Source organism: Tursiops truncatus, chromosome 2 (genome assembly GCF_011762595.2).
Source record: "Tursiops truncatus isolate mTurTru1 chromosome 2, mTurTru1.mat.Y, whole genome shotgun sequence".
Classification (NCBI taxonomy): domain Eukaryota; kingdom Metazoa; phylum Chordata; class Mammalia; order Artiodactyla; family Delphinidae; genus Tursiops; species Tursiops truncatus.
Genome location: NC_047035.1, coordinates 82,256,455 through 82,269,377, shown reverse-complemented (window position 1 = coordinate 82,269,377; position 12,923 = coordinate 82,256,455). Strand labels below are relative to the sequence as shown.

The window sequence follows — 12,923 nt, the reverse complement described above, 5'->3', positions numbered from 1 at the left end:
CTCTGAGATCACCTTACTCTGAATCACTGCAGAAGGCAACGCTAAATACTCAGAGTAAACACCACCACTAGCACCGATCCCCATGGTTTCTTGGTCCTCCTAGCCAGCACAATCTTTCAGCCTGAGTCCTGACAGATACCCTTTTACCTGTATATTTCTTTTGCTTTTTTAATCTCACGTACTTTTTTAACCTGGTATTATATGTGACATTCTGTTAACTTTTAAATTCTTTTGGAATAAGGTGAGAATATAAATAAAAACCGATACTTTATGTGTGTGTATATATAAATTGTAAACATAAATGATATATTTATATAAGTATAAAACAGATTAACAAATTAATAACATAATAGCTTATTCACCAGTAGTGGACCTTCTCTGTCTCCGAGGTATATTAATGCACTTGTTCTCTACCTGCTTGTAATTTAGAAAAGCTAGGGAAATTTTGAATATATGGTTTCACAGTCCAGACCTACTAAATCAGTATCTGTCTGTCTGTCTGTCTATCTATCATCTGTCTTATCTCTGTGGATTTAATCTCTACAGGGGGTCAAATACCACTTGACTCCTTATGAGCAGTGATTGGAAAAGAATCATTGTGGAATTCCCTGGCGGTCCAGTGATAAGGACTTTGCACTTCCACTGCAGAGGGCACGGTTCCATCCCTGGTCGAGGGACTAAGATTCCCTCAAGCCGTGCAGTGCAGCCAAAAAAAAGAAAAAGAAAAGAATCATTGTTTCTTGCTCACTTATTCACCTCCATCATTTATTTATTCATTATATGACAAATGATTTTTAAAAATTCAAGGGATATAGAAACAAAGTAAACACATTTCTTCTTCTTAAAGAATGCATTACTTGATAACTCTGAGTCTTCAGAAAACATAGCTGAATTAATGCCAGGGACCCTGTAAGAAAAATCCCTAAACTCATACCCTTGAAGGAATTCCTCCATACTTGGTGAACATGGTAGGGAATATTCCCATGGTTAATCTGCACTCTGGATTTTGCATGGCCCAAGACTTCATTTATAGTGTGAACAATCCTCTTTAATTAGCTCCATATTATTAAATAAGGAAAAATTGATTCCCGTTAAATAAACAAATGGTAGATATGAAAAAAATCCAGACTATAATCTTTTCTCCTAGATATCTTCATCTATGCCTGGAAGAAGTCATTTTATTTACGCATACTATTAGTGTATACTATTTCATGAGAAAATCAAGATTTTCCAGTTTGCTTCTAAGAAAAAGCAAATGGTCTTCACCATGTTTGTATTTTGTTTGAGGGTCATAAGTGCGAGTGGCAGGCGACTCAGATGAGGATGTGTTTACACGTATAAAGTAAATGCAAACTCGTCGTCAGAAACAAAGGTGAGTGACAAATTACAGTGCATGAGAGGAGGAGATCATTGAATCTTTTTGAAGTATACTTTGCTGGTTCTTCCCCTGGAATGATTCTTCACAATAGTGCACATTCTTACCCCTGTGCACCTGAGGAAGGCATGCATAGAAATGAAGAACACTCAGAGGAGCACAGTCAGCATATCATCTCTTTCACCACTGCCTTATTGCTTGAGGCAAAGGGAAGAGTAATTCATGTGTTATTTTCTGTCACAGCATTCCAGTCCTGCAGAAATACCTCCCCCTCCCCCTTAAAGATTCACATGGCCCTTCTCCCTCACAGCACTGGCTACCAGCTCCTTGTTTTGGTTGTATGGTGGGGATTAGGGAACACAGATTCATCAATAAATAAATGTTAAGAGCAAGAATAGGATGGATTAGTGCAAGACACTAACAGTCCAAAGATATTACAAGCTATAACCCATCTCTGCGGACACATATAGTAGTCCTGTTGAAATAACTATCATTTTAGTTAAGAACAATAAATCTCTCCTAGTTTAAGTGATAGGTGGTGGGCAAAAAGAAAACAAAAATTGAGAAAACAGAATTGACATAATTTTGAAAGGAGAGAGTTGGCCAAATTCTAAAATTTAAAATAAACCCCACAATAATTGAACCCTAGTAGATAAAGTCCCTAAAACATCAACCCATCCCGGTGAGATGTCGCCACATAATTTGGGATCTTAGAGTTTACTGGTTCAGGATATCAACTTTCAGTTTAGTCCTTCAGGAATTCCAGGTAAGTATGCTATCTTAGTAACGGAACAGAAGACTCAAGGATTGTATCTGTGGCCTCTGTAGTGTCATATAGGAGTATTTTTAGGAAGAATTCTTTGCATTTTATAGATCCACATTTTAAAGGCATGGCCATGAAAGGAGCAAGAGATTTTCTGATTTCCAGAAAACATCAATAGCTCTGCCACTTTTGTAAACTTCCGTTCCATCAGTCACTACGCTTCATTTTATTTTCTATTTTTAATTTTCAAGCCACTTTATTGAGTTATAATTGACAGAACGTTGTTCATATTTAATGTATACAACTTAATGAGGTCAGCGATAAGATATACCCATGAAATCATCATCACATTCTGTGCCATGAACATATCCATTCCCTCCGACTCTCTTCATTTATTATTAATGTTTTCTGCGATAAGAACAATTAACATAAGATCCACCCTCTTAGCAAATTTTGAAGTATATGGTACAGTATGGTTAACGATAGGCCCTCATTCACATAGATCACACCTTTTAAACACTTACTGCACTAATATATTCACTTAACTTGTTTTGAGTTATTATACTGTGTTAAAATGTAATACAGTATAATATAATACAGTAGAGAAGACAGAAGTAAGCCTTTGTTTTGAATTCTAAATTCACCATAAATCCAATTCCTAATCATTGCCTTCCTCCATCCCATCCCTAACTCAGCTGTACATTTAGTAGGGCACAAAGACACTACAGAGTGCTGGCTGGCCTCTCCGAATGGAACTCTCCTAAACTTCAGTTCTCCTCCTGCAAGTCCCACCGCCCCACGTCTCCCACCCAACCCCGCATCCAGTACAAATTATTGGTTATCTCCTCTGTCTCATCCCATTATTGTTAAAGTTTCTGTGGTCCCTTGCCTCTCTTCTTTTCTAATCTTCACCACTCTCGTTTTCTGACTGCCCTTTTTCTCTCTCTTCTTCACTTTTCTTCCTATAGTATTCATCCCCTCCTTCTCCCCACTTCACATCACTGCCCCCTCCTGCTTTTGTGCTAATGCTGTGTGGCTTTTGTAGCCAGCACCTGTTATTAGCAATGTGATAATCTTTTTGTTTTTTTTCCTGTGTGGTCAGCATAGTGAGCAAAGACATCATCTTATCTTGTTTCTAGTATTTGGCTCAAGAACTGTTTTTGTCATAAGGTCTGGTCAGTGGAAAGTGTTTTCTTTCCTTATACTTCACACACACACACACACACACACACACACACACACACACACACACACACACACACACACACACACACACACACACACACACCCCCTTCAATGAAGAGATACAATTGGAGAAGGATAGAGTGGAGAGAAAAAATAATGTACCGGAACAATATCTAGTATGAAGCAATGGAGAGACTAAGCAGTTATGTTACTCAATTATGAATTATTTCACCAAAAGAAAATCTCTCAGGAAGATCACAATTTACTTTTAAAAATTCTCACCCACTTGTGTGTAACTGCAGGCTGTTATATTGCCCTGGACTCACTAGTTGCCTGCATCTACTCTCCCGTGCATCCGTTTTCATAGGTCCAGTTATGGAGTCTTACTGGATAGATTTTCATTTCCTTTGTTTTCATGATTATCTGGGGATTTCCATTATAATGTTCGGTTCTGTAATTTTTCTCCAATAAGACTAGTAAGCTATTAGATATTATATACATATATGTCTATGGATTGAGTGTGATGGATTCCTTTTAATGTTTTGTTTTGTCTTGAAAACAGTTATAGTATGACTCCTTAGAAGGCTCTTTTTAATATGCAAAAACATCTAATCTGCTTGGAAAGGCCCCTAGGAGCAAAGATAAATAGAAAGTTTGTACTGTAAAATGACAGGTAGATGTTTAGTAAAAAACAAACAGAATACCAGTTGGTGGAATGAATACCAGGTGGATCTCTGCTTGTGTAAAACCATTATCATTTATAGTATATAGTCCACCAAGGCTCTTTATAATAGCTTAAAAGAAGTATCTAAGCTGCTTTAGAAACATAATTGCCTGGAGAAGAATATCAGAATCAAGAGAAAAGTCTAAAAGAAGAGACTTTTGATCCCTTGAATTTTGAAATCTGACCCTGCTATTTATGTGATACCATTCTTTTGACTAAATGTAGCTATTTAGAATTCTTGTCTCTATTCAGAGGAAACCACGAAATAAATATTTACTTCTCCTTATATACTTTCTCCCCAATTTTTTTTTTTGGTATGCGGGCCTCTCACTGTGTGGCCTCTCCCGTTGCGGAGCACAGGCTCTGGATGCGCAGGCTCAGCAGCCATGGCTCACGGGCCCAGCCGCTCCGCGGCATGTGGGATCTTCCCAGACCAGGGCACGAACCTGTGCCCCTGCATCGGCAGGTGGACTCTCAACCACTGTGCCACCAGGGAAGCCCTCTTTATATACTTTTCACTTCGCAGACTCTTTGTTGTAAAATCAGTGCTTTCTAAACCTGACCTTGGTATCACCTGGGGAGATCTTAAAAATACAGATTCCCAGGGTATACCCTAGCCCTAACTCTGAACCTTCAGGTGGGACCTGAAAATGTTTATTTTAACTTGTTGCCAGAGAGAATTCTTATGGAACCATTCAAACACCAGTCTTAATGGTTTAGGAATTAATAAGTGGATCCTGAAGGAGACATGATGAAATGCTAGGAAGAAAAATCAGAATGGCTTCTCTGTCCATATACTACCACACACCCCCAACACACACACACACACACACACACACACACACGAACACATAAATATGTGTGATGGCTGTGTGTGCCTGAGGGGACAGTAACTGAGCTAACCCAGAATACCCATGTCTGATCAATTCCAGTTACAGAAATAGCCGTGTATAAATATCCTGTCCCAAACGTGTTTGACCTGCCAAAGTTCGGTTTACTTTTCCAGTTGAAGTCCTCAGAGGACACAGTGCTCTGGTGAGTTTGCTTTGCTTTCAGAGTCCCTGGACTTCAGGCTATATTAGGGTCCTTCTGTCCCTCGGACATTTCCAGGACCTGGCTCCTCCAACAGCATTTTCATCACCATCTGCTTACGTCTCATCTCCTCCTTTGGGCCATTCCGGAATTCTGGACTGAAAAGCACCCACCAGCTCAGGGATACAGACCCTGTTTGTTTGTAGACCTCACTGGAAAGCCATCTCTATTAACACATTGGTATGGATGCCAGGAATAGTGGGAGTGAGTGTTTTTAGTCTTTTCTAACCAGCTGAGTTATCTCATTCTTTTTCCCAAAGAAGATTTAAAAAAAAATAAACTGCTGTTTCATAACTTCAATTTGACCTTTGATTTGGTGTAAACAAGAAAGAAAGGTGAGCAGGAGAGCAATAAGTAGCAGTTAGCTTGGAGATTCTCCCCACTTTGGTTTTCATTTGTCAAGCACATTTTCCAAGAAGCTTTTAGGGGCCAGCCTGCCCAGTAGCCAGGGCTGTTGCCCCCTGTGTTGCCATTCCCTCCCAAACCTCACTGAGTTTTTGTCTCCAGACGATTTGTCCCCTCTGCTGAGGAGGGGGGTTAGAACCAACATTATTAATAGAAACATGTAGTTCAGAGTCACTTCTGTGTTTGCTTAGATGCAAGCATTTTTAACAGCAACTCAGTTTAACCCACGTGATGCTATGAGGCTAGGCAGCAAGGCAAGATGCCCAGGCAGAAGGCCGTTCCAGGTCGAACAGGCTGCCATCTACAGGCCAGTGAACAGGCAGGAGCCGGTCTGCCTCCAGCAGGGGGTTAGCCACGTGAACACTAGCTCACCAGGGCTGGCTCACAGCGCCCCTGCTGGCACTCCAAGGGGACAGGACCTTTTCTCACTTGGCCTAGCTGAAGGTAGACTGTTAGCTGGGACCCTCAAGGTGGGCCATATCACTGTGGACAGATCTGGCAACTGACCTTAGCTCTGATTTCTCATGTTAGACATATGGGAACATATTTAATTGTCTCTATAGTCAATTTTGGGCCCCCTAACTACAAAAGTAAATTTTGCATTCAATATTTATATATTATATACACAGACTTGCACCCTAATTTATGGATTCTATATAATTAATAGCCATTATGCTGTAATTTATCAGAGGGCTGGAGCTAAGACACAAGCTGTGGATTCTACTCATATCTTCTCATAACTGGGACCTGAGGGGACCCCTGTTCTTCATAGCAGCTCAACTAACATGAAAAACAAAACATATTTATTTAGAATCAAAAATTTTAAACCTGTCTCTAAATGTTTCTGAATTTTCAGCTGAAAAAGGAAATGTTTAGTTGTACCTATGAGCTATTTGGTTGTACATAAATGGAAAGAAAGCCAAGTCCCTGATAATTCTAAATTTACTTTAAAAATGTAGTTATATCAATGCAGTATGTATGTGTGGACACCAGTATTATTCCACTTCAAATTGTGTGTTCTGTGTATGAACCCAAACACACACCTTGGGTGTTTACCTTTCCTGCTTACCTAGGCGAAGGATCCCCCCACTTCTCAGTCCACTGAGTGTTTGAGTAATTCAGTAGTCCTCTCCTTGGGTTCTGTCAGCAATCAATAGGTTGAATTCTGTCCGTCTCTCTAATGATCTCATGTGAAAGGCCACATAACACTTTCTCTTCCTTGACCCTCATCCTGGAAGTGATCCACACTTGGTAACTACTAGCACATCTTCCCACAGCATTTGTAATGCAGTGGGCCCAGCCGTGGACAAGCATTTAATTATAGACGACCATCTGTTAAATTTAAACTTCATCTGCCAGCAGGTTCTTGGCAGCCTGAGGAAAGCTTTTTCTAAAGGGAAATGGGAATTGCTCATTGAATGGCAGCAGGGGAAAGACCTTCTTGAATCCTTCCCATTTTGACACATTCAGGTCTTCTGAGTCAATGCTTGAAAATAACTTCAGTGTCACTTGACTTCACAACTCAAGGAGAGTTAAATGTGCCCCAGAAATTTTCATCCATCTGGTATGGATTATTCAGGCGTTTTTTGTTTGTTTGTTTGTTTTTCCATACTAGTTTAGGCTTCAAAGACAGTTAGCTAAACAAATGACCTAAGGGACAAGAACTGACCAAATGTGGGCATGATTTCCCATGTAATTTCTGACTGTAATTTTATAGTTTGGAATCAACCTCATATTGTTAAGTTAGAAAAAATACTAAAGTACACGACAAGGGGTTGACCATTCTTCTTTCTTAATGACACTTGGTAAGTCAATTCTTACCTACTTCCAGAATCTTTCAGTGGAGCTGCCATGTCACAGCTCATCTGGGAACAGCAGCCCAGGCCACTGTGTTTAGTGCTTTTCAGCCTCAAGATATAGCCAGAGGTAAGCTGTATCTTGACTGGATCAGAGAGGAACACCAAAGCCAGCAGCCCAAGGCTGTCCAGCATTTTATCATCTGGTTGATATAGAAGATGAACAGCCCTAATCCTCTGTGTCCAAATTACCAATCACTCTACTTCTTTTATTCTAAGGTGAACGCCTCCTTTGTGGTATTTTACATACCTGGAATCAGGATGTCATACAGTCTCTGTGTGTATTTATTGTAATTATATTTCCTTCTCCTACTAGGTCATATTAAAATGATGGTACATTATATAATCAGTAATGTCTTTGAACCATGGTGATGTAGTAAGTAGAAGTGGGAACTGAAGCTTCAAGGACATGAGAAATTCTTTGAGATAGTCAGGACCACAGTGGAGAGTAGGCCAAAATATCAGTGAGAAGAAGGTATGAGTAGGTAAAGGAAGCTGGCCAGTGTAGAAAAAAAAAAGAGGAAATGAACATGCAGAGGGACACTGGCCACATGGGCCTTAGAGGGAACAGAGGCAATAATAACAGGTTTCCAAGTCCTCACAACAGTTCTTAACCTTGAAGTTCCTCCAGTAGATTTTTGAAACAAAGACCCCTAGGAGAACAGGGGAGAAGGTAAACTTAACTAAGTCTCTCTTGCTTCTTAGCAAGATTCTGAGATTCATATTCTCAAAAGATTTGGGGGATCTTTGAGAATGATAGACTCCTATGCCCAGCCTCGTCTCTCATTACAGAAAACGATTGAATGCTGGTGGTTCTCTGGGTATTCTGATTGATAAAAAGAGCATAAAGTTGAAGTTCACAGCTGGATTTAATCCCAGTGAAGAAACAAAGACTGAACTTGAAAGAATGGTCCCCTCTGCAATGGTTGGCCAATGATAGGTTGGAAAATGGACTTTCAGGTATGTCAGCATGTATGATGACAGAATCTTTTGGCCCAGATGAGCTCTGTGATTGATAGTTGATGGAACTCTGAGGCTAACTCAGTGAGGTAATTCAAGCTGAATCACACGTGGGTGTTCACAAGTTTCTCTAGACAGTGGCCTCGATTGACTTTCTCCGATTACTCTATTGCAGCATCATGTTAATTGCATTACAACACTTACCACAATTTGTTCTTATCTTGTTTGTCTGCTTGGATATCGTCCCTCTCATTAAAATATCTGTCTCGTTCACTGCTGTATTTTCAGCATTGAGTTGCACATTATAGGTACTTAATATATATTTGTTAGATGTGGAAATGATAGGAAAGGTAAGTGTAACTGGTATATTGAACATTGATAGAGAGCAAGTCGAGACCAATTTTATGGATTAATATATGTAAAGCTTTTTAAACATAGTGACCACTGCGTTGAGTGACTAAATAATAATGACCATTATTATTTCTCATTATTGCCTATTCCAACTACTCTCTCAACTTGTTCTCCCCACCCTGGATGAAACCTTGGACAGGTTTCTTAGATTTTCTGGTAACTCCTGTTTTGGCAGATGTCCAAGTCTGTCTTTGTCATTGGTGTGTGTGTGTATTTTATAAAGACCCCACCTCATCACTCTAACCACAGTTCCCTTGATTCAAGCAATGCCTCCGGCAGTGGTTATTTGTAAGCTGCTCTCTATTCCTGGTTCTTGACCAGTCCCTCCTCTGTTGGGGTGTCTTCACTATCCGGGAAAACTTCTTGGCCTCACTCTCTCTCTGTGACCCCATTCGTCTCCTCTTCTCAAGAGTCCACATCTGACACATATCAAACTAGGAGGACAGGCTCTTCCCATGGCAGCCACTTCTCCTGCTACCATGCAAGGCTAGCCATGGCCCCCAGCTCTCCCATTTAGATTTTCCCAAGTAGGAGTTGGATGCAGTTCCTATGTTCTCAAACTCCAAGGGATACATGTCGAGTTCTACACGTGGTTCTCTTCAAGTTTCTCTTCAGTTGACTTGAGATAAGGGGAAGAACTCTCCTGCCCTTCCCCACAGGAGGGGATGGACATCACAGCATACCGGAAATCTTCCCATGACATTCTTCTCTACCAACTGCTTCAACTTCTCGTGTAGGTAAGAGGTAGTTGATAGGCAGATGTTGGCAGGACTGTTTTTAGAATCTCTTAGCTTGCTCTGCATAGATAGTCAAGTACCTGGCACTGCTTTGATCATTCTTGGCCTTTGTATCACATAAAAAGCTGGGAAACCAAGAATCCCAATTTGACATCCTGTTACATGAATATAGATAAAAGTGGTAACTCCTATAAAGTCTTGTTACACAGCAATCTACAGTCAGACTGATCCTCATTAATAAGGGATTATCAAAGCCTTAATTGGTAAATTCTAAACTGTTGTCTATTCCAAGTCCTAAACCTAGGGAGGGTTATGATTTAAAAGGGATGGAAAGCTAAGGTACAGTAGAATTTGAGGATTTCTTTGCAACTGAGATTAGTAGAAGTCAACCAAATTTAAAGGATGAGATATACACTCCTGGTTTGTAAACATATGGCTGATGGAAACATGAAAAATCTAATTTAAATTTCATGAACAAAAACTGCTATAAGTTATTGATGGTGGCCATTCATATTATATAATTCTTTGCTCTTAGGCCTTTTACCAATAATTCTTCTAAAAGCTTGGCCAACCAACTACACTTTTCTATTAAGAGATATATAGAGAGATAACGCTAACTTGGTAACACTTTTTCCTTATAAATTAATAAATTGAAAATGTGGCTTTTTATACTGAAGTTCGTAGATTTGATCAACACCTATCAAACTTGAGTATAAGATAAGTTGACTCTGGCATAGCCTAAAGAATATAGAGAATTTTGTAGGGATGTCTGATCATGACTTGGAATTGTTGGGTCTGAATTGGGTTTTGGCTTACTTTGCCTGAGGGTACCTGCAAGAAACTTTGAGCACAGATACTTGAGAGGTCAGTGGGAGAGGTATAACCTGGTAACTCATAGTGTTTTGGGAATGGTTTTTGAACACCCTAGCAAGGGTTGGATAAACACTGTCAAGTGGGCCATTTTAAGGGCTAAGATAAATGCAGGGTTCTGTTGGTGCTTTAAGCAATGGGAAATAGCCCCCAGGGCTAGACAGCTTTCTTCGGTAGGTTGTAAATGGTATATAGAGTGAGAGCTCATGGATACAGCGGTTGCCCAGATGAGGTGGGAGATCATGAGCAGAGGCCCAGGGAGAACAGCAGCATGTAAAGGGCCTGCTTGAACACATGTGAGGCTTCCATGGGGAAACCCAGAGGAAGCCTCACCCACTGGCCCATGTGGCCAGTGTCCCTCTGCATGTTCATTTCCTCTTGGTCAAGAGACCAAGTTCTTACAGTTCTATGAGTGAAGGCAACAAGCCTGCAGAATTTGAGTCATAATGTCAGTGTAAATTATTTTTGCCCACAGTTTGGTTGCATGAAGTTCTGGACCCATGGCACCAGACCCAACATAGTGGTGGTCAACTACTTGGTGCGTTCCTGCTAGAAAAATCCATTGCCCTCGCTCTGATCTTAGCAAGGTCAAGCCTGAAGAAAAATTGTATTATCTTTTTCAACCTATGTCCCATTTTTGAAAATCCTAGCTAAAGCTATTATCCGATAATTAATATTTATACTTTATACAAAAGAAATAAAAAATAAATAAAAATAAATAAAAAAAGAAATAAAAAAAGAAATAAAAAATAAATAAAAATAAATAAAATAAATAAATAAAAAAAGATACAAAAGAAAAAAGCCCTCAAAGGTCTAGAGCTGTAACAGTGGAATGACACCATTTGTCCTGAGCGCCTCTCCTGAGAGGCCAACATAAAAGAAACTCCCTATTATGGGAGCCAGGAGCAAGGAGGAAGGTTGGACATAAGTCCAGGGCTCTCTCTGGAATAAGTGAAATAGACTTCAGTAAGTTCCCAACATCGAGGTGCTAAAAGCCACAAAATGAGTCATGCATTCATATATCATCAAAGGTAAACTATCACCAAATGAATCAAAATTCTTAAGCCACTGAGGTAAAAGAACAGTTTCTGAGCTAACACTCTGTCTAGGCAAGCATTTGAGTTTTCTCTTGGATGGGTTCCACTCTCATCAGCCTGCTTTAGTTGGCAGACTACACAGCTGTTGTCAGAGAGTGGCACAGGAAGGGAGATGCTGAGATTCCTTCTTCCAGTTTGATTGGTATGAGTGGCAAATAGTAAGCAACAAACATCTCACTGACTCCTTTCCTCTGGTGGCTCCCTGATGGCCTGAAGCCAGCGGATGATGTGGGCATTGGCTGTTCATCATTCTGAGAGAGCCTTGCCCTGACAGGTCTGCTAAATTCTTCTGCAGCCAGGCTTTCCAAAGATACTCTTTATTGTGTGTGTGTGTGTGTGTGTGTGTGTGTGTGTGTGTATCTATTGAGGTATAATTTATATACTGTACAATTCATCTGTTTACAATTTAATGTTTTTTACAACAGTATATTCACAGAGCTGTGCAACTATTACCACAACTTTAGAACATTTTCATCACCCCAGAAGGAAACCCCATACCTATTACCAGTCACTTTTCCTTTCCCTTGAACCCTTCCAGCTCCTGGTAACCACTAATCTACTTTCTGTCCTTATGCATTTACCTATTGCAGACATTTCATAAGAATCATACAACATGTGATATCACACAATATGTGGTATAATTTGTGACTTGCTTCTTTCAGTATCATAATGTTTTCAGGGTTTATCAATGTATGTATCAGTACTTTATTCTCTTTTTTGAATATATAATATTCCAGTCTATGAATATACCACATTTTATTTATCCATTCATCAATTGATAGACATTTGGATTATTTCCACTTTTTGGATACTATAAATAATGCTGACATTAGCACTTGTTTACAAGTTTTTATGTGGACGTACGTTTTCATTTCTCTTGGTATTCCGAGGAGTGCAATTGTTAGGTTGTATGGTAACTCAACATTTACTCTTTTGAAGAACTGCCAGACCATTTTCCAAAGCAGCTGCAGCATTTTACATCTCTCAGCAGTATATCAGAGTTATAATTTCTTCACATTATCACTAACACTTGTTATCTTTTTTTCTTTGCATTTTTTAAACATCTTTATTGGAATAAAATTGCTTTACAATGGTGTGTTAGTTTCTGCTTTATAACAAAGTGAATCAGCTATACATATACATATATCCCTATATCTCTTCCCTCTTGCGTCTCCCTCCCTCCCACCCTATCCCACCCCTCTAGATGGTCAGAAAGCACTGAGCTGATCTCCCTGTGCTATGCGGCTGCTTCCCACTAGCTACAAGTTTTACATTTGGTAGTGTATATAAGTCCATGCCACTCTCTCACTTCGTCCCAGCTTACCCTTCCCCCTTCCCATGTCCTCAAGTCCATTCTCTACATCTGCATCTTTATTCCTGTCCTGCCCCTAGGTTCCTAATAACCTTTTTTTTTTTTTTAGATTTCATATATATATGTTAGCATACAG

At 39.8% G+C, this 12,923-nt stretch overlaps 1 protein-coding gene across 7 annotated transcripts in view; it reads left to right on the top strand.

Moving 5' to 3' along the window:
* RASGRP1 (RAS guanyl releasing protein 1) overlaps window positions 1-12,923 on the top strand; it is a 1,027,205-nt gene that overhangs the window by 458,729 nt on the left and 555,553 nt on the right. The gene's annotated exons all lie outside the window — the stretch shown is intronic.